We start from the raw sequence: 23,275 nt of genomic DNA on the forward strand, positions 1-23,275 counted from the left end.
AGGGAAGGAGGAGGGGGGAAATTACCATATACTAACTTGAGATTAATTTACCTGCAGGCATTTACAGGAGAGTAAAGAAATTCAATATAATTTATGAAAACTATACATATACAAAGACCGACAAACAAACAATGTGCAAAAGAAGACACATTATGCAAAAAAACAAAAATGCTGAGAGTATTTGAGTTATTGAAAGTGAGTCTGTAGGTGAGTGAAGTTACCCATACTAGTTCAAGGGTCTGATAGTCGTAGGGTCACAACTGTTCTTGAACCTGGTCGCACTGGGACCTAAGGCTTCTGTACCCCCTGTAGTAGCAAGAAGAGGGTGTGGCCTGGATGGTGGGGGTCTTTGATAATGGATGCTGCTTTCTTGTAGCAGCTCTCCATGTAAATCTGCTCACTGGTGGGGAGGGCTTCAGCTGTGATGGACTGGGCTGTGTCCACCGCTTTCTGTCGTCTTTTTGGTTTCCTGGGCATTGACGTTTCCGTACCAGGCCAAGATGGATACTCTGCACTGTGCACCTATAGAAGTTCGTCAAAGTTTTTGGTGACATGCTGAATCTATATAAACTTCTAAGAAAGCAGAGGTGCAGTTTCATTGTGATGACACACGTGCTGGTCTCAGTCTGGGCCTCAGCCTGGTGAGATTAGCTGATAAGGCGTGTTGGTGGTGGTGACTAGGGTGAGAAGCACTGACACAGCAATGGTTTGTGAAACCTTTGATAAATAGTGATAGATAGGGAAGAGTTTCTTCAAAACAGCAAGGGATTGGCCTTGAGCTTTTTGAATACAGAGCATTTTTGATAGGTCATGTGACTTACTCTTACTACTCCGCTTACTTTTTCAACCACAAGTTAGCCACAAAAACTGATATTTTGCCTGATTACTGATCCCTAAAGTGTGCAGAGCCATTGAGATGAAGATTGAATGAAGAGATGCCGGAATGGGCACCAGTCTTCGCCCCATCCCTCTCCACACCCCACCACTTGCACATCCCTACACAGCAATCATTTCTTACACAAACTAGAGACATAACACATCAGTGTCCATCTCTAGTCTTATTATCGTTATAAACAAAATGTCGAATGTGCTTTCAATGGCTAAAAGGATGTGTTTGTTTTCTATCTAGTATTGCCACTGAGTTGGCATTGTTTTTTGAAGAAGAATTATTAGCGCTGTTATATCTTTCTTTCTCTATTTATCTATCCATCTATGTATCTATTGATTGATTGATTGATTGATTGACTGAGATACAGCATGGAGTAGGCCCTTCCAACCCTTCAAGCCACGTCGCCCAGCAACCCCCGATTTGATTCTAGCCTAATCACAGGACAATTTACAATGACCAATTAACCTACCAACCAGTATTTCCTTGGACTGTGGAAGGAAACCGGAGCACCCGAAGGAAACCCACGCAGTTCATGGGGAGAACGCAGAAACTTCTTACGGCAGCGGTGGGAATTGAACCTGAGTCGCTGATACTGAAAGTGATGTGCTAACCATTGTACTACCATGCCACAAAGGAAGATTAAATCTGCATATTTAGTAATGATGTATGTAGACTATATATTTAACATTTGAAGGAAGTATTGTGCTACCTTTCGATAAGTGACTTAATGTTTGATTTCTTGAATCTATTTCTGATAGATGCACTGCCTGAGTCAATGGTGGAGGCAGATACACTCGTGAAGTTTAAGAGACTACTAGATAGGTATATGGAGGAATTTAAGGTGAGGGGTTATATGGGAGGCAGGGTTTGAGGGTCGGCACAACATTGTGGGCCGAAGGGCCTGTAATGTGCTGTACTATTCTATGTTCTATGTTATATAACTTGGTTGATCTAAATTTTTCTTTTGTTTGACCCTCATATGTTTTTATTCTCATATCCTTAATAATAAAGAGAATTCAGGTATCAGGCATTGCTGATGGGAAAATAAATCTTTGGTGTGACGGTACACACACACAGTGTTGGAGGAACTCAACAGGTCTAACAGCATCTACGGAGGGAAATAAATAATTAACATTTGGGCCAGACCATCTGTCAGGACTGGGAAGAAAGGTGGCAAAGGTTTTTGGCCCAAATGTCAACTATTGATTTCCCTTCATTGCTGCTGCCTAGCCTCCTAAGTTCCTCCAGCATTTTGTGTGGGTTGCTTTGGACTCCCAGCATCTGCAGAAAGACACACGTTTAACACTAGCATTGTCAATGTGTGCAAAGGTTAGTTTCATGACCTCCTGCTCACATTGATGACACCTGCAAGGGCATCGGTGTGGTCAGTAAAAGACAACGCCAATGGCAAGATTACCAGGGTAACGCTGAGCAATAGATATGTAGCCATTGCTCTCCAGAAAGAATCTGGTGAACAGCCATGTCCGCCCTGACAATAATAATAAACTTTCACAGTGCTCACCAGAAGAAACCATCACTGCGCATGGTAGTTATCTGATATGGTTCATTAGACCTGGCTGGACCAACAGTCAAAAATTGAGATTGAGGTTTGTAAGTTAATGTCTTTTCCAGAGATGAAGTTCATAGAGCCATAGCATTAATATAGGCCCTTTGGCCCTTCTAGTCCATGTTGAATTCTTATTCTGCCCAGTCTCATTGACCTGCATCTAGACCATAGCCCTCCATACCCATCCCAGCCATGTACTGATCTAAACTTCTCTCAAGAGTTGCAATCAAACCTGTATTCACCACTTCCACTGGCAGCTTGTGCAGCACCCTTAGGTTCCCTTTAGATATTTCACCTTTCACCCTTAACCTATGAACATTAGTTCTAGTCTTACCCATCTCAGTAGAAAAAGTCTGCATGCATTTACTCTGTTTATACCCCTCAAAACTTCCATCTCAAAGCTCTCTCCATTGAATTTGATTCAAGATCAGTGTGTAACATTGTGTTTTGTTGTTTGATCCTGCTACCCTGCCTGAGATTTGCTTTGATCAAAGTTATGGGGCCACTGCGTTGATGTTGCATCTGGATCTTCTGTAGGAATGTCCTATGCCCATCGAGACTGGAGAAAACTGGGAGACGTGCATCAGGTTTTGAATTAGTGCTCTGGACTGTACTTCCTGCTGACTGACGTTGAGCTGGGAGGTTAGCTGAGCTGAAGGGCTTTGCTCCTTCTCGCGCTGGTAGTCAGGTGTAAGGGAAAACATGGAGCAGTGTAATTTGAAATTCAAAGGAAATGTTTAGAAACAGAAGGTCAAAGGATTGGAGAAAAAAAACCTTGTCAAATGCCAATATTAAGCAATCAATTGACTATTATTTTTGCTGAAGTCTCATTACACTAAGGGCAGGACATGATACAGGCTGTCCCAGTCATGAAACCCCCTATTTCTGGACATCCTTACACACAAGTGAACTCCCGTAAAAATCTAGAACTGAAAGGTCTGAATAGTTTCATCTCTGTCTGTCTGTCTGTCTCTGCCTCTCATTCTCTCACTCCTCTCTCTCTATCTGTCTGCTTCTCTCTCTGCCTCTGTCTGTCTCACTCTGACTCTCTTTCTCCCTGTCTCTGTCTGAACCTCTCTAACTCTCTCACTCTCTATGTCTCCCTTTCTCCATCTGCATCTGTCTTCTTGTCTTATTCCGTCTCTCTCTCTTTCTCCCTCTCTGTCTTTGTCCATCTGCCCCTCTCTCCGTCTCTCTGACTCTCTCACTCTCTTTCTGTCTGTCTGTCTGTCTCTCTCTCTCTCCCTCTCCACTTTTTCTTTCTTAATTATTAAATCTGTAATTATTCTTTCTAATCGGATTTATAGCTTGTGCTTTTGAAGCCATTAATTTCAATTTTGCAGATATATCTGGTGAATTTTGTGTATTTTCTGACTGCGGGCAAGATTGATACAGGGAGCCTGTATAACATGGAACCTATTTATTTCCTTGGGATGGCCTGTAGTCTGTTTCTAAAACTTGGTTGCCTTGGTAACAGGAATGGCAAATTTCAGCATCAGAATACAGTGCACAGCCTTTCCAATACACTGGAGTTCAGGATAGAAGATGGATTACTGTCACGCTGTTGATTTTTATACCAGATGGCATTTAATGGAAGGATATTGAAGCATAGGAGTGACAATAAAGCGGTGATCTTATGAACGTTATTAAATCCAGTGTTTTGCTGCATTTAGGGTACAAGTACAGTTGGGGCAGTTGTCCCGGGGCAGAATGAGTATAGCAATAATAGTAATAGTCATACTTTATTGATCCCGGGGGAAATTGGTTTTCGTTACAGTTGCACCATAAATAATAAATAGTAATAGAACCATAAATAGTTAAATAGTAATATGTAAATTATGCCAGTAGATTATGAAATAAGTCCAGGACCAGCCTATTGGCTCAGGGTGTCTGACCCTCCAAGGGAGGAGTTGTAAAGTTTGATGGCCACAGGCAGGAATGACTTCCTATGACGCTCTGTGCTGCATCTCGGAGGAATGAGTCTCTGGCTGAATGTACTCCTGTGCCCAACCAGTACATTATGTAGTGGATGGGAGACATTGACCAAGATGGCATGCAACTTAGACAGCATCCTCTTTTCACCTGCATCGCTGTCAGCTTCTCCCCCAGCAGAGCAGAGCGGAGGGTGATGAACGCACTGGAGAAGTCAAAAAACATGACCCTCACAGTGCTCGCTGGCTTGTCCAGGTGGGTGTAGACACAGTTCAGCAGGTAGACGATGGCATCCTCAACTCCTAGTCGGGGCTGGTAGGCGAACTGGAGGGGATCTAAGTGTGGCCTGACCATAGGCCGGAGCATCTCCAGAACAAGTCTCTCCAGGGTCTTCATGATGCAAAGCATTCTGTATCTCACAGAATGCTTTATCCCTGTTTTGGTAAGAAACATGAAAGAAGGGCTGTCTGGGCCATCCAGGCCATGCTCTCGTCTCGCTTCTACCACTGCGCAGGAGTCTTAGGTCCCACACCACCAGGTTCGGGACCAGTTATTACCCTACAACCAACAGACTCCTGAGCCAGTGTGGATAGCATCACTCACCCTGATTCCACAACTCACCTTCATGGACTCTACAACTCATGTTCTCAGCAATATTAATGTTATTTGCACAATTTGTCTTCTTTTGCACTTTGTTTCTATGTAAGACCATAAGACATAGGAGCAGAATTAGGCCATTTGGCCCATCAAGTCTTCTCCACCATTTCATCATGGCTGATACATTTTTCCTCTCATCCCCAGTCTCCTGCCTTCCCCATGCATCCCTTCATGCCCCGATCAATTAAGGATCTACCAACCTTGGCCTTAAATATGCATAAAAACCTGCCCTCCACAGCCACCTGTGGCAAAGAACTGCACAGATTCTCCTCTGTGTATCATTATCATCGTGTGACCTGTCGTATGACGTGGGCGATCATGGTAAACTGGGCAATGAACAAAACACTGCAAGAGATGTTTTTTCAAGAATATTTTCCATTGATTCACTATGGATGAGCTTTGATCACTTAAACTCCTTCATTCAGGAAAAACAGTGTTGACTTTTACATTTTCAAACCACAGCTGGCAGTCCACCTCTCTGTTCTGCTCAATGCATTTAAGACTGATTTTCCAGAAATGACGATAGAACAATCTGCTGTACACCTGTGTAGTACGAATTCCTTGGCAGCAAAGACCGTAGCTAAGCTGTTGCTCTCTGTTCCAAAACTAGAAAGGGACTTCACTCAGATTTCATCAGTCCCTGGCTTAATCATTTACAGAATGGAGCCACATCGATTGCTATTGAGAAAGGAGGTTGGCAGAGTCAAAAGGGCCGCATACTTTACCTCTCTTCATAGTCAAGTATGTGAGGAATGCCTTTGAATGGAAAATCCAGCAAAAAGTAGTGAATACAGCCCAGAAAATCATGGATAAAGCCCCTTTCGCCATTGAGCACACCTACAAGGAGCACTATTGCAAGAAAGCAACGTCCTTAATCAAGGAACCCACCATCATCACAGCCAGCAACGCACATCAAAGTTGCTGGTGAATGCAGCAGGCCAGGCAGCATCTCTAGTAAGAGGTGCAGTCGATGTTTCAGGCCGAGACCCTTCGTCAGGACTAACTGAAGGAAGAGTGAGTAAGAGATTTGAAAGTTGGAGGGGGAGGTGGAGATCCAAAATGATAGGAGAAGACAGGAGGGGGAGGGATGGAGCCAAGAGCTGGACAGGTGATTGACAAAAGGGATACGAGAGGATCATGGGACAGGAGGCCTAGGGAGAAAGACAAGTGGGGGGGGAACCCAGAGGATGGGCAAGGGGTATATTCAGAGGGACAGATGGAGAAAAAGGAGAGTGAGAGAAAGAATGTGTGTATAAAAATAAGTAACAGATGGGGTACGAGGGGGAGGTGGGGCATTAGCGGAAGTTAGAGAAGTCGATGTTCATGCCATCAGGTTGGAGGCTACCCAGATGGAATATAAGGTGTTGTTCCTCCAACCTGAGTGTGGCTTCATCTTTACAGTGGAGGAGGCCGTGGATAGACATGTCAGAATGGGAATGGGATGTGGAATTAAAATGTGTGGCCACTGGGAGATCCTGCTTTCTCTGGCGGACAGAGCATAGGTGTTCAGCAAAGCGGTCTCCCAGTCTGCGTTGGGTCTCGCCAATATATAAAAGGCCACATCGGGAGCACCGGACGCAGTATATCACCCCAGCCGACTCACAGGTGAAGTGTCGCCTCACCTGGAAGGACTGTTTGGGGCTCTGAATGGTGGTAAGGGAGAAAGTGTAAGGGCATGTGTAGCACTTGTTCCGCTTACAAGGATAAGTGCCAGGAGGGAGATCAGTGGGATGGGGGGGACGAATGGATAAGGGAACATCGACTTCTCTAACTTCCCCTAATGCCCCACCTCCCCCTCGTACCCCATCTGTTACTTATTTTTATACACACATTCTTTCTCTCACTCTCCTTTTTCTCCCTTTGTCCCTCTGAATATACCCCTTGCCCATCCTCTGGGTTCCCCCCCCCCCTTGTCTTTCTCCCTAGGTCTCCTGTCCCATGATCCTCTCGTATCCCCTTTGCCTATCACCTGTCCAGCTCTTGGCTCCATCCCTCCCCCTCCTGTCTTCTCCTATCATTTTGGATCTCCCCCTCCCCCTCCAACTTTCAAATCCCTTACTCACTCTTCCTTCAGTTAGTCCTGACGAAGGGTCTCGGCCTGAAACGTCGACTGCACCTCTTCCTAGAGATGCTGCCTGGCCTGCTGCGTTCACCAGCAACTTTGATGTGTATTGCTTGAATTTCCAGCATCTGCAGTATTCCTGTTGTTTGCATCATCACAGCCAGGATCCCTTCTCGCTCCTGCCCTCAGGAACGACGTACAGGAGCCTTTGGTTCCACACCACCAGGTTCAGGAGCAGTTATTATACTTCAACCAACAGGCTGATGAATCAGCGTGGACAACTGTGCTCCCCACAACTGTGAGCAGATTATTGAGCACAACCTGTGGACTCACTTTAAAGGACTCTACAACTCATGTTCTCAGTATTATTTATCCAGCCATCTCTTTATTTTCTTCTTTTTCTTCTTCTTCTTATTTATATTTGCATAAATGGTCTTCTTTTGCATATTGGTTGTTTGACAGGCTTTGTTATGGTGTACTTTTCATCAATTTCATTGTATTTCTTTGATCTACTGTGAATGCCTGCAAGAAAATGAATCTCAGGGTATAGTATTTGATGACGTAAATGTGCAGTACCTTGATCGTAAATATACTTTGAACTTTGAGAAGCCCTGCTGCTTAACGTGGAGCTGTAGATTCCACCTTTGCTGTTGCATTGATTGAGTTCCTGAGAGTCTACATCTCTGAAGATCTATCCTGGACTCAACATATTGATGCAATTATACCGAAGACACTCCAGCTGTTATATTTCTTCCGGAGTTTGAAATGGTCGGGTGTTGGGGTGGAAAGCGAGAGATGTCTTGGTTTGTCTCGCTGCTCCATGGGGTTTGCCAGATTGAGGCTGTGGCCTGCAACTAGTGGGCACCTGAATCACCTGCAGGGATGCCTGGCATCATGAACTTCAGTTCTAAAGGCTGTTTGCTTGCTTTATTGTTTGCACAATCTGTTTTTTTTTTGTTTTTTTCCTCTCTCTCTGCACGTTGGGTGTTTGACAGTCTTCTTTTTATTTAATATTGGGGTTCTTTGTTTCGTTGCTGTAAGGAGACAAATCTCTTGGCTGTATAAAGTATACATACTTTGATAATAAAATGTACTTTGAACCTTAAATGTTGAACTTTGAGTTTGAGGAGCTATAGTATATTACCGAAGACTCTTTTATCTATATCTATATCAGGTTTCTGCTGATATACCGTGGAGAGCAATCTGACTCGCTGCATTAACATTTGGTATGGAGGTGCCAACGTACAGGATCGGAAAAAAAAAGCTTCTGGTTAAGATGACGCTACCGAATGTATGTGACATCTCTGGTAGTCAAAAGGCTAAGAAATCTGACTAAAAACATCACTAAAAATACATTTTCTGAGGTAAATTGTTTTAAATTTTCACTGTAAACAGAGAAGGGGCGAGCAATAGTGAGGCGAGTTTGGGGGATGAGCCAAGATAGTGTGTTGCAGAATCGTTGCAGATGGAGTTCCCATGCCTGTGCAATGGCCCGGGGGTGAGATTCGATTGCTCTGGGCACCGAAAGGAGTGTTGGATCCTGGGGATAGAGGTTCCGATGTTCATTCAATTGGCCTGGGTGAGAGGTTCTATCGCTATGGACACTGAAAGGAGAAGTCGGGGTCCAGGCAGCGGAGATTTGATGCCCATACAACTGGCCGGGTACAAGGTTGGACCTTAGATCTGAGCTGATCTGAAAAGTTTGGTGGTTTCGGGTTGGGTGATGGAATCTGGACCTGGATCGAGTTGCTGGGCGGCATGGTTTCGGCTCCCAGTCCTTCGCAGTAGCTGGTCCTAGTGCAAGGTATGACACACTGCTTAGACAATTTAAATGCTGGCCCACATCGGAAGCAAGAGCCGGTTTCACTTTCTCTCCACGATATCCACTCCTCTCTCTTGGGCATAGAGCCTTTCGCTGTTTCATTGTTGGATCCATTTAAATGCTAGCCCAGGTAGACTGGAAAGACAGGGTGTCAATTGGGACAGGAGCTTATTTCGCTTGTTCTTTGCGATGGTCATCTCCACGGCTCTGAGGCTATAAAGACTGCCCCAACTGCTGTGCTCCATGGCGGATAATGAACTGATAAGCGAGGCTTTGGGCCTACTCTGGGGTTCAGACCTGAGGACTCAGGTTTTGCTTGTAATGTGTTGTTGTTTGCTTCAATTGTTTGAAAGATATTTTTTCTTTCTCTTGTGCTTCAAGTGTTGGTCTTTAATTTTAATTTGTATTCTTTTTTTTCTTTAATTTGGATGCTTTGGGCTTCTTGCTTTGTGTCTAATCTCAAAGTTGTATAATTTATAAATTCTTTGATCATAACTGTATTTGAATCTTGAATATTTAGTGTTATAGACTCAGACAGCTCCATCATGGGCACTAGGCTTCCCACCATCGAGGACCTTTTCAAAAGGAGATCCCTCAAGAAGGCGGCATCCATCATGAAGGACCCTCACCATCCAGGACAAGCCCTCTTCTCGTTACTACCATCAGGTAGGAGGTGCGGGAGCCTGAAGACCCACACTCAATGTTATTAGGAACAGGTTCTTTCCATCCACCATGAGATTTCTAAATGGTCCATGAACCCATGGATACTACCTAACTAACGCTCTCTTTTTGCAAAAGTTATTTATTTTTATACAGTATGTGGAGTTCTGGGGACAATTCAGAAGGCGTCGGAAGGATACATCCCAAAGATGAAGTATACTAAAGGGTGGATGAGGCAACCGTGGGTGGCAAGGGAGTCACAGACAGCGTAAAAGCAAAGGAGAGTTCATATAACAAAAAATTGGTGGGAAGTTAAAGGATTGGGAAGCTTTTAAAAACCAACAGCAGTCAACTAAAAAAACTGTAAGGATGGAAAAGATGAAATATATGAAGGGAGGCTAGCCAATAATAAAAAAAGATGATAACAGTAGTCATTAATAAATATAGAAAGAGTAAAAGAGAGGCGAGAGTGGATATCGCACTGCTGGACAATGACACCAGAGACATAGTAATGGAGGACAAAGAAATTGTGGAGGGTCTTAATAAGTATTTTGCGACAGTATTTACTATAGCAGACACTATGCCAGAAATTTAGGAGTGTAAGGGGCAGAAGTAAATATTGTTGCTATTATTAAGGAGAAGGCCCTTGGGAAGATGAAAGGTCTGAAAGTAGATGAATCACCTGGACCAGATGGACTACACCCTAGGGTTTTGAAAGAGGTAGCTGAGAGATTGTGGAGGCATTAGTAATGATCTTCCAAGAATTATTTGATTCTGGAATAGTTCTGGAGGACTGGAAAACTGCAAATGTCACACCACTCTTTAAGAAGGGAGGGAGGCAGAAGAAAGGAAGTTATGAATCATATACCAGGTCAACCTTCACTAATCCGACTACCTGTAATCTGGTTCCTTCGATAATCCAGCACTGATTATGCTTAATGTGATCCTTCTGTAATTCGACATTTTCACTAATCTGGCGCTCCTCAGGTCCCAATGGTGCCGGATTAGTGAAGGTCCACCTGTAGTCTGAATTCAATGGTTGGGAAAATGCTGCAGTCCATTATCAAGGATGAGGTTTTAGGGGTTCTTTTACCTATCTTTTTTTGAGGAAGAAACAGGCAGAAAAGACAAAGGAGAGTCAGTGGATGTTGTTTGCTTGGATTTTCAGAAGGCTTTTGACAAGGTACCGCATATGAGACCACTAAACAAGATAAGAGCCCATGGTATTACAGGAAAGATACTCACATGGATAAAAGACTGGCTGACCAGCAGGAGACAAAGAGTGGGAAAAAAGTTGGCCTTTTCTGGTTGGCTACTGGTGACTACTGGTGTTCCACAGGGGTTGGTGTAGAGACCACTTCCTTTCACGTTATATGTGAATGATTTGGATGGTGGAATTGATAGCTTTGTGACCAAGTTAGCGGATGATATAAAGGTAGGTGGAGCGGCAGGTTGCGTTGAGGAAGCAGGGAGTCTGTAGGAGTACTTAGACAGATTGCGAGTATGAGCAAAGAGGTGGCAGATGGAATAGAGTAGGGAAGTGTATGGTCATGCCCTTTGGTAGAAGGAATAAATCTGAGGTGCAAAGGGACTTGGGAGTCCTTGTACAGGATTCCCTCAATGTTAACTAGCAGGTTGAGTCATTGGTGAGGAAGGCCAAATCATTGAGTATATTTAAGGAGGAGGTTGATAGGTTCTTGATTAGTCAGGGTGTCAAAAGGTTACAGGGAGAAGGCAGGAGAATGGGGTTGAGAGGGATAATGCATCATCCGCGATTGAATGGTGGAGCAGGCTCAATGCTCTTAGGTCCTATGGGACCTTAGGGTGGCAGGGTAACGATATGTCTCTACCAAAGGAGGTGGAAGGTACTCCTTCCTCCCACTAGCCTGTGGATCACCTTTGAGCAAGCTGTAGCACCTGTTTAGCCCAAGATCAGGGTCCTGTGAAGCCATGGTCGTATGAGCAGCTGGTGCACATCACAACTCCTGGTTACGTGACCACAGACGCCAGGCAGACAATCTCTGAAGAGTATTGACAATGGCTGGGCTGCCCGTCTTGTAAAGACACTGCCCAGAAGAAGGCAATGGCAAACCACATCTGTGGAAACATTTGCCAAGAGCAATAATGGCCATCGGCATGGCTCAAAATGATGCCAATCATGTCTTATGGCCTTATGATCTTATGTCTTATATTCTTATTGCAACTTGTAGTGATTTTTATGTCTTGCATGGTACTGTTGCAAAACAATGAAGTTCATATGTCAGTGATAATCTGATTCTGACTCTGGTTCGAAATCAACCTTCTCATACACATTTGGGGAGCAGCTGTACTGTGCGCTGGAGCCAGCATAAATGTGGGGTAGTTAGTAGGACGAAGGACGGTATCAGTTCCAACTACAAAGTTGCCCTGTGTAAACGGAATGTACACAGTAAACTTTTGGTATGGATTCCTACTTATTTCAGTTGCCTCTTTAAAAAAGAGAAGCAAGCCGTGATAGCAAAGTTTCTTCAAGGTTGAAATGTGTCAAAGGCCATTTCGTCAAAGTTTGAGTAGTAGATTCTGACCAACTTTCTTGAACATTTTGGTAATGATCCACAGCAGCGTGGCATTGGATAGGCAGACTCGCCAGTAAAGCAAATGGAGCAATATTAAGATAATGATTAACACGAAGGAGAATTTGTGAAGCGGACCCACAAAATACTGGAGGAACTCAGCAAGTCTGGGAGCGTATATGGAAAGGATTAAGCAATGGAGAGGTTGGTGTTTCGGGATGAGACCCTTCATAATGATTGGGTGGGGGTGGGTGGAAAGGAAAGTAGTACCAAACTGGTAGGTGATAGGTGAAGCTGGGTGAGGGGGAAGGCAGCTGGGTGGGGGAGGGGAGGGATGAAGTGAGAAGCTGGAAGGTGATAGGGTGGAAAAGATAAAGGGCTGAAGAAGAAGCAATCTGATAGGAGAGGAGGGTTGACTATGGGGAGAAATAGTAGGAGGTGGGGCACCTGAAGAAGGTGATGGGCAGGTGAGGAGAAGAGAAGGGGTAAGAGGGGAACCAGAATGGGGAATGGAAGTAGAAAGAAAGTGGAAGGGGGAAAAATTATTGGAAGTTAGAGAAATCAATGTTCAGGGCGTAAGGTTGGAGGCTACCCAGACGGAATATGAGATTTTGCTCCTCCAACCCCACCCTCTTTGCAGAGAGTAAGTGTGAGTTTTTCCTATCTATGAATCTATTGCACTTGTCTGTCTTGGTCACAAACACCATGGACTTGGGAGATGGAAAGAAAGAATGTGACGACTTCAGTGTAACGGGCTGACATTGCACATGGTAACTATGCTGCAAAGGCGGTAAGGGAATAAATGTCTCTGGTGCCCATCAAGCAGCTGATTTGTTCTGGTTGCCTAGTCAGTTACGGTGCATGCTTCAATTATACGTACACTCAGTAGCCACTTTATTAGGCACACCTGTACATCTGCTCGCTAATGCAAATATCAATCATGTGGCAGCAACTCAAGGCATAAAAGCATGCAGACATGGTCAAGAGGTTCAGAACAAACATCAGAATGAGGAAGAAATGTGATCTAAGTGACTTTGACTGTGGAATGTTTGTTGGTGCCAGACAGGGTGGTTGGAGTATCTCAGGAACTGCTGATCTCCAGCACAACCATCACTAGAGTTTATACAGAATGGTGCGAAAAACAAAAAACAAAACATTTAGTGAGAGGCAGTTCTGTGGTTAAAAATGCAGTGTTAATGAGAGAGGTCGGAGGAGAACAGCCAGACTGGTTCAAGCCATCAGGACAGTGACAGTAACTTAGATAACCATGCCTTAAAACAGTGGTGAGCAGAAGAGCATCTCTAAATGTATGGCATGTCCAACATTGAAGAGGATGGGCTATAGCAATAGAAGACTACAAATATACACTCACTGGCCACTTTATTAGGTCCGGGAGCTACTTAATAAAGTGGCCTCTGACCGTAAGTACAGAGGCTGGAGAAAGAAGATTTGAATTTAGTGCAATTAGCATCTAACTAGAAGTGCAAAAGAATAGTATTATTTACAAAATAATTGCAAATAAAAAGAGAGTGTTACAGCATACAAATATAACAGCACTGAGACGGCAATTTTCCATTGCTGGAACTGGCTTCTGCATGTTTCTTATCACCCATCAGCCCACATGTCTTGTCTATTCCTTGCTGCAAGCAAACAAAACTGCTTCATTGTTTGTGGAGTGACAAGTGGTATTGAACAATCAGTAATTATCAGCAAACATTCATATTTACGATAGAGGGAAGGTCACTGATATAGCGGATGACATAATTAATGCAGTGCTTGGACCAAGGATCTTACTCCGTGATCTCATTGCATATCTGAGCTCAGAACATGGAAGGAGGACACTTGGATGCTCATGTAGGTGCCAGCTCTGAGAGTGTTCCCATTTCCTGTCTTAATTTTCTGTACTCTGCAGTCTGAGGACTGACCTCCTTTGACAATGACGATTGGTATACTCTCAACCAACAGGGCAGCACAGTAGTGTTGCAGTTAGTGTAATGATTTATTTATTCCTTTTAAGGAGGAGGAGGAGGAGGAGGAGAAGATGACGGCACGTCGCAGCACGCACGGCCTCTCCGGTGAATGATATCTGTAATCTGTCAAGTAGGGGACCGGGCACAATTCTGATTTGATGAAGACAGATGTGAGAGTACGGAGGAACATCTGGAGAAACTTCTGAAATGCCCACTTTGCTGCCGCTGCTACTGGGTGGTAACCGGAATCTCCAGAGCAGAAGGCCCTGAATCCTCAGCTTTGCTTGCTTCAGCGGCCGGGGCGAGGTCAAAGGCGCTCGGCAGAGGATGGTGCTCGGGAGGCTGTTTCGGAGGGGCTGGTCGGAGGCTCAAAGTTCTCGGACGGACGGACTCGGTGTCGGCTGTGGTCGGCTGCTTCCAATGCATCGGCAGCTTCTCCCTTTTGCAGCCTGATTTTGGGGACACGGGAGTCGATCGGGACCTGAGACTTTTTTTTTACTGTGCCCATGGTCTGTTCTTTATCAAATTACGGTATTGTTTTGCACTGCTGTAACTATATGTTATAATTATGTGGTTCTGTCAGTGTTAGTCTTTGGTTTGTCCTCTTTTCTGTGATATCACTCTGGAGGAACATTGTATCATTTCTTAATGCATGTATGCATTTCTAAATGACAATCAAAGAGGACTGAGTGTTCTCATAATCTAATTAGAGAGACAGCACAGAGTAGACACTTCCCACTGCCCAGCAACCTCCGACCAACATTTCCTCTCAGATGTGCACACGTATACATATTTTGCAATGGGTGCACAAACGAACTTAGACTACGCACAAAAGGTTGTCACCTTTTACCCTGTTGGCATGTTAAGTGTATTTCACGATCGTACACAATCACATTACCTTTTCCGGTTTCTGATGCGGACAGTGTTGACAACGTAGAGTTTGCAGATTTTAGAACTGGTTTATTCATACTGTTTTTATTGAAGAAATTATTCACGTTGTCATCACTGGGCAAAAAAAAAATTGCACAACACAAGACTTTTGTGCACACTGGTCATTACAAATTAGAGGGAACGTTGTCCCCAACACCTCTATTTAACCCTAACCTAATCATGGGACAATTTATACTGACTGATTAACCTACCAACCCTTATGTAGAAGGAAACCAGAGCACACAGAGGAAACCCACACTTTTCACAGGGAGGATTCCTTACAGAAGCCACCAGGATTGAGCTCTGAACTCTGACGCCCTGAGCTGTAATAGCGTTGTGCTAACTGACATGCTACTGTGGTGCCCAAAACCAACACGTAGTCAGCAGGATTTGAACCTGTGCAGGAAGACCCCAGTGGATCTCTAGTCTATCGCCTAACCCCTCGGTCACAACTACTGAAACAACAAGTTTGTGGACGATATGGCGGAGGAGGGGGGTGGTGCTGAGGAAGCTGAGAGGCTGCAGAAGGACTTAGACAGATTAGGAGAATGGGTAAAGATGCAGCAAATGGAATGCAGTGTCAAGAAGTGTATGGTCATGCACTTTGGTAGGAGAAAAGCATAGGCTGTTTTCAAAACAGGGCGAAAATTCAAAAATCTGAGGTGCAAAGGGACTTAGGAGTCCTCCTGCAGGACTACCTAAAGGTTAATTTGCAGGTTGAGTCTGTGGTGAGGAAGGCAAATGCAATGTTAGCATTCATTGCAAGAGGTCTAAAATTCAAGAGCAGGATGTAATGCTCAAGCTTTGTAAGGCACCGCTGAAGCCTCACTTGGAGTACTGTGAGCAGTTTTGGGCCCCTTATTTAAGAAAGGACGTGCTGACATTGGAGAGAGTTCAGAGGAAGTTCATGAGAATGACGCAGGGAATGAAGTGTTTATCGCATGATGATTGATTGATGGCTCTGGATCTTTACTCGCTGGAATTTAGAAGAATGAGGGGGGATCTCATTAAAACCTATCAAATGTTGAAAGGCCTAGATAAGGTGGAGATGTGGAGGGGACTTTTCCTACAGTGGGGGAGTCTGGGACCAGTGGACACAGCCTCAGTATAGAGGGACATACATTTATAACGGAGATGAAGAGGAATTTCTTTAGAGGGTGTGAATTTGTGGAATTCATTACTATAGGTGGCTATGGAGGCCAGGCCATTGAGGTTGATAGATTCTTGATTAGTCAGAGTGTGAAGAGTTACAGGGAGAAGGCAGGAGATTGGGTCCAAAAGGGAATTGGATCAGCCTTGATTAAGTGGCAGAGTAGACTTGATGGGCCAAGAGGCCTAATTCTGCTCCTATGCCTTATCATATTATGGTGTTATGAAATGGACAGTTAACTTTTCTGGTTGGAACCCTTCATCTTGGTTCAGGATTCATGTTCAGTATTAAATCAGTAAACGTAAGGAGGTAATATATGTCCTAGGATACACTTTGGATCGAAAGGTTATTTCGGAAGGCAGAGGGAGCGGTGTGGCTCTCTTGGTAAAAAATCAAATCAAATCACTAGAAAGAGAGAGTGAGAAGGTGTTGAATCATTGTGGATAGAGCTAAGGAACTGAAAAGGTAAAAAGACACTGTTGGAATTTGTATACAGACCCCCAAACAGTAGTAATGAAGTGGCCTACAAATTACAATGGGAGATGGAAAATGCATGCCAAAAGGGCAATGTTACAATAATCGTGGGGGACCTCAGTACGCAGGTTGGTGCTAGATTACAGGAGGGAGAATTTCTAGAGTGCCTACTAGTTGGCTCTTTAGGGCAGCTCGTGGTTGAGCCCACTCGAGAATCAGCTATTCTAGATTGGGTGTTGTGCAACGAACCAGTATTGATTAGAGAGCTTAAGGTAAAAGAACCCTCAGAGGAAAGTGATCATAATAAGATCAAATTCACCCTGAAATCTGGGAAGATTAAAAGTGAGAATTTATCTCTGTAATTAGTTTTATCTTCTGAAAATAAAATTCCAGCTGTAGAACATCAAAACTACCATCTTTACTCTTCCATTTTGCTTCGTTTTTATTAATCTGAATGGATATGTCCCTTTTATTTCCTTCCAAAGTAATTGACTATCATTTGATATGGAATGCAGATTTATTTTCCTTGTAACTAATTTTCATTGGTCGCCTTTATTCTCAGTAACAATACAGGAAATTCTGTTTCATGCAGATGTGCTGTTGAATTATAAATTGAAATGTTGAGGTATTATTTTGAATGAATGAGCTTATATTCAAATCAGGAGCATTCCTGAAATATGATTTCTTGGAATCACCAGGGTGTTAAAATTCACCGATTCCATTTGACCGATGGTAACAGAGCTGGAATTGTGCAAAGCCACAGCCTGCTCCTGTGCTGTACCCAGGAGAAGCCAACTGGTAAAGCAGAACCTTTAATTATTTCTGTTCCAACTATGTAAATTCCATTCTAATTGGTTTAGTGGTGTCATGCTACCACACGGGCGGAGGTCTTCAGCACTTGAGTAATGAAAGTGAACAGTTCAAAACTTAGCCACGACATTAAGGAGGAATTTTCTGCCAACTCTTCAAATGGTATTTTCCTAATGGCTTCGACTGTAAGGAGCCTGTATGTTTCAATCAGATAAGTAAACTATTTAAGAGAATTCTGTTTTCACCACCTTCTGCATTTCACTGATACCTATCCCTAACACCTGGACACCACCCCCCAACCCCGACCACCAGTCCTTCAATTTTCCAGATCACTTTCCAGCGGCAGTTATTGGTTAATGGTGCTACGGTGATAACAGTGGACGGAGGATGAAAGAAATTGATTTTGTATTTTCTTTCTCATACGCTGGAAAGATTCTTCCAGCTGTTGAGTTGTTGTATGAGGGAAATATCCAGGAGAAAATCAGTTAATTCTTTAATCTTATCTTCTGAAATATATTTCCTGTGAAATCGCCCAAACCTCTGCTGTTCACATCCGAACCCACCCACCAGTGCTGGGCTCACTGACCTACACTAGTTCCCAGTTTGGTGGCACTTTAAGTTTTAAACTTCACCTTTGTTTTAAAATCACTCTGTACATTCTTTCTCTCTCTCTCCCTCTCTCTTGCTCTTTCCCATTCTCTCTCTCCCTCTCTCTCTCTCTTCCCCCCTCTCTCTCCCCCCACCTCTCTCCACTTTTAGTGACTATTCTTTCTTACCAGCCTTATGTGTTTCAGTTGCCATTTATTACAATTCAGAGGAGATGTCAGTCCATATCAAGGATTTTTGTGTATTCTTTGATTACTGGACAAAATTGATTTATGGAGCCTGTAAACAATGGAACCCATTTGTTGCCCTGGGTTGGCCTGAAGTCTGTTTCCCAAAACTTAGTTGCCCTGGCAATGAACCATGGATCTAATCCTAGCCTCTTGATCATATGTATCTTTCAAAACTTCATCACTGTGCTACTGAGTCTCACTAGAATTTGGCCTCTGTAGCTCCATCTCCAACCTTTCTACCTCTCTCATTCTTTACAATGTTGCTCGAAGCTTCCGGTCACTTTAAGTGGCTTTTTGTCACATTGTGCAAGATACAAGAGATTCTGCAGATGCTGGAAATCTTGAGCAGCACACACAGAATACTGGAGGAACTCAGCAAGTCAGACAGCATGTATGGAGGGAATTAAACAGTTGACATTTTGGGCCGAGACCCTTTACCAGGACTGCATTATAATGCCACAGTGGGAAGACTTTGTATATTTTGCTGTGTCACTTAATAAATGGAAGTTGCAACAGAAGACATTTCGGAAGAAAGGTTGCACAGTGTTGCAGATTGCAGAGTTACCATGTAACAGCTCCAGGAGATCTGGGTTCACCCTGGGTTCATAGTTTTCACATTTTCTCTGTGACCACATGTATTTCCTCTGGGTGCTGTGGCTCACTCCTATTTCAAAGATATGCAGAAGGATATGTTAACTGACCATCATAAATAGCACCTGTGTGTAGGCGGGTGGAGGAAATGGAGGGCATTGACGGGAATGATTGACATTAAAATGGGAATAGTGTCATGGGTGCTTGAAGGCTAGCACAAACTATGTGGGCCAAAAGGTCTGTTTCTCTCCAGGGCTCTTGATTTAATTGCAATCAACCACTTAAATACTTTTACCCAACTACATATCTTTGCTAATGTGCTCTGAGAAAACCCACAAAAAGTGTTCATGATAAGCTTACCTAATATATGTTGAATACTGAGAAATATCAGATACTTGGAATCATAGAACCAAAGTTCTAAGTAAATTTATTATCGAAGTATATATATGTCACAATATACAGCCCTAAATTAAATTTTCTCATGGGCATATTCAATAGAACCAATAACCATAATAGAATCAATGAAATACCGCACCAACTGGGCGGACAACCAGGGTGCAAAGACAACAAAATGTGCAAACGCAAAAGGAAAGACATAATAATAATAATAATAATAAATAATTAAGCAATAACTATTGAGAATCTGAGATAAGGAGTCATTGAAAGTGGTCCATAAGTTGTGGGAACATTTCAATGATTGGGCAAGTGAAGTTGAGTGAAGCTATCAAGCATCAAGAGCCTGATGGTTGAGGAGTAGTAACTGTTCCTGAATCTGGTGGTGTGAGTCCTGAGGGTCCTGTACCTTCTTCCTGATGGCAGCAGTGAGGAGAGAGCATGACCTGGGTGGTGGGGGTCCCTGATGATGGGTGCTGCTTTCCTATGACAGTGTTTCACGTAGTTATGCTCATTGAAGGGGAGGGCTTTCCCTTTGATGGACTGGGCCGTATCCACTACAATCCATACAAGGGCATTGGTATTTCCATACAAGGGTGTGATGTAGCCAGTCAATATACCCTTCACTACACATCTAGAGAAGTTTGTGAAAGTTTTAGATGTCGTGCCGGGAGTTTGTGACCACCAGCACAAATAGGCCTCAGGTTCTTTTTTGCCCTGTAGGTAAACTTTGAACCTTTGATTGGAGATGCCTCAGATAGCCAAGTATGAAGGTCAGGCAGTGATATTGTGAAAATAAGCAGATTCATAGTGTCATACAGCATAGAAACAGTGCCTTAAGTCTACTGAGTCTGCATTGATCATTTATCACCAATTTATATAAACCCTGCACATTTTAATCTCCCCGCATCTTCACCAATTCACCCCCAGATTTTATCAACACACACAAAATGCTGGAGGAGCTCAGGAGGTCAGGCAGCATCTGTGGAAGGAAATGAACAGTCAACGCTTTGGGCTGAGACCCTTCATCGGGTCTGATTCTATCACTCACCTACACACTAGGTGCAACTTCAGTAGTGAAATAACCTACAGAACTGCACAACATTGGGATATGAGTGGGAAACTGGAGAAAATCCATCTAAACAGAGGGAGAATGTGCAAGTTCCACACAGACTTTATAGGATATTGCTTAGACCACATTTCAAAGTTCAAAGTTCTAAGTTTAAAGGGGTGGCATGATAGCATAGCGGTTAGCACAATGCTTTACAGTACCACCAGCCCAGGCTGAATTTGCGCCATGGCCTGTAAGGAGTTTGTATGTTCTCCCCTTGACCGCGGGGGTTTCATCTGGGTGCTCTGGTTTCTTCCCACAGTCCAAAGCTATTCTGTTTGGTAGGTTAATTGGTCATTGTAAATTGTCCTGTGATTAGGCTAGGAATAAATTGGGGGATTGCTAGGCAGCACAGCTTGAAGAGCTGGAAGAGCCTTTTCTGTGCTGTATTAAAGAAAAAAGCGCATTTATTATCAAAATATGTATACTATATACAACCTTGGGATTCGTCTCCTTACAGGCGGCCACAAAACAAAGAAACCCAGTAGAATCCACTAAAAAAGAAGTCCGTCAAACACACAATGTGCAAAAAAAGAACAAATCATGCAAACAATAAAAAGTAAGCAAATAACATTCAGAATTAAAGTTCACAGCCATGAAGCCAGTCTCTGCTGCAGCCAGTCCGGGAGCCCATTAATTGCAGGCCACAGCCTCAGTTCAACGCAGAGATGACTAAGGGCTCTAAATCTAAGAAAGGATGGCCTAGCATTGGAGGGGGTCTGGAGGAGGCTTACTAGAATGATCCCGGGAATAAAAGGGTGAATGTATGAGAAACTTTTGATGGCTCTGGGCCCGTACTCACTGACGTTAAGAAGAATGAGGGAGAATCTCATTGAGACTTACCGAATATTGGGATACCAAGATAGAGTGGACGTGGGATTGGGAGACTCTAGGACCAGAGGGCTCAGCCTGAGAATGGAAGGATGTCCTTTTAGAAAAGTGATGAGGAGGAATTTATTTAAAGAGGCAAAATCCTTGGATATATTTAAAGCGGAGGTTGACAGGTACTTAATTAGTGAGGGCATCAAAGGTTACAGGGAGAAAGGGATAATAAAGCAGCTATGTTGGAATGGCGGAGCAGGGTCAATGCGGCAAATTGGCTAGTTTTGCTCTCAGGGTTTTATGGTCAGAGGGCACTGGAAATCGGGATTGAATCCAGGCACCTTCTGCATTGCTGTGCTGCTTTCTGAAGCAGTATTGTGCTTCACTGAAGTCCTATTGCAATGAGAGTAACAACAGATCCCTTCACTTCAAGGGTTCCCGATTTGGGCTCCGCAGTTAATGGTAGAGGTCCATGGCATAAAAAAGGTTGGGAAACCCTGCTTTAATGGGTTCTGGCTGCCTGGTACAGTTCCCAACTCTCTAGAAATCGGCAACATACGTTGGCCTTAATGTGAGATTGAATTCTCTACACAGGTCAAGGTGGCATCGTAAACTTGCTCTAATTAAATTTCTGGAGGAATGTTATCCTTTCTCCACAAATATTGCCTGACCAGCTGAGTATTCCCAGCATTTTCTGTTTCATTTATTATTTTAGTTACCACTCAGGATGGCATTTATTGTTACAATGGACAACATAAACAGATGCATGAGCAGTCGGCAGTTTGACAAATGATTAGAGCATCAATCAAATATGAGCATTTTGGTTTAAGCACCATGCACTTCTCTGTACCTGCAGAGCACATTGCATTTTTCTACTAGTAATTAACAATGTTACCATGTCAGGATAGTAAAATAACCTTCGGCATACAAATGGACGTTTACTTATTCTTCTGATGGTCACATGAGGTTACTGCTAAATGATTATGTTTCTTATGGATATCAACCAAAAACCAGGTTGTTCTGATGAACAGATTGTTGGACCTGTAAGGTCAACTGGTTCTCTTTCTACCATGCTGCCATGTTGAATGTTTTGCCTGGTTTCTGTTTTTTAATTGGGTGCCGTGGTAGCAGATTGGGCCACTACGGTAGTATAGCTGTTAACCCAACAGTTTACACTGCCGGCTGTAAGATCAGGGTTCAATTCTTGCCATTGAGGAGTAAGGAGTTTGTACATTCTCCCTGGGACCATGTGGGTTTCTCTCAGGAACTCAGTTGTGCCAAAGCCATATGGGATGGGAGATAGGATTAGTAGGTTGTTGGCATGCTATGTTGGTGTCAGAAACATGGTGTCACTATGAACTGCCCTCAGCACATCTCAAACTGCGTTGGTCATTAACACAAACAACATATTTTACTGTATTTTTCACTGTACATATGATAAATAAAGCTAATCTAGTCTCTCCACAGATAAAATCACAATGATGAGAAGCAAGCAAAAAGTTGGCAAATCACTGCTTGTAAAAGTAAAAGAGGCTTTTAAAATGTACTTGGAAGAAACAGTGAACACACCATAACCTGCAGAGGAACTGACCAAGAACTGGTCAGTGTGATTAGCCCTTTTCTGTTAGCGCTAACTTGATTGCCCATTTAGCCTGCCCTGTTTCTATAATTTACCCAAAGCCACTTTTTTCTTCCAGAAGCTTAATGACAACAATGATATTTATATTCAAATATTCATCTAAGGATAACATCAACACTGCTCTCAAAAAATGTTTGGAACTTTTCTTTATTTTCAACCGCTCTCATTAAATTCCCAGTTGGCCTCACCAAACCAAACAAAGGATAAAAGTATGACACAATCGCTCTACAGTGCCAACAATCATTAATTGGAGTTTGATTCCTGCCTCGGACTGTAAGGAGTTTGTGACTGTGTAGGTTTCTTCCGGGTGCACTTTTACCTGTCACATTCCAAACGTTTATTTTAGGGTTAGTGAGTTGTGAGCATACTATGTTGGTGCCAAAAGTGTGGCAATCCTCGGACTGTGTT

General features: G+C 43.4%; 1 long non-coding RNA gene across 1 annotated transcript; it reads left to right on the plus strand.

Moving 5' to 3' along the window:
• The first annotated feature begins 7,156 nt into the window (after nt 1-7,156).
• LOC134336540 (uncharacterized) lies at nt 7,157-17,219 on the plus strand. Its single transcript, XR_010015825.1, has 4 exons — nt 7,157-7,405; nt 8,282-8,471; nt 9,450-9,595; nt 14,159-17,219. It is a non-coding gene; the product is annotated as an uncharacterized LOC134336540 (long non-coding RNA).
• The last annotated feature ends 6,056 nt before the right edge of the window (nt 17,220-23,275 follow it).

The sequence above is a fragment of the Mobula hypostoma genome, chromosome 22 (genome assembly GCF_963921235.1).
Source record: "Mobula hypostoma chromosome 22, sMobHyp1.1, whole genome shotgun sequence".
NCBI lineage: Eukaryota > Metazoa > Chordata > Chondrichthyes > Myliobatiformes > Myliobatidae > Mobula > Mobula hypostoma.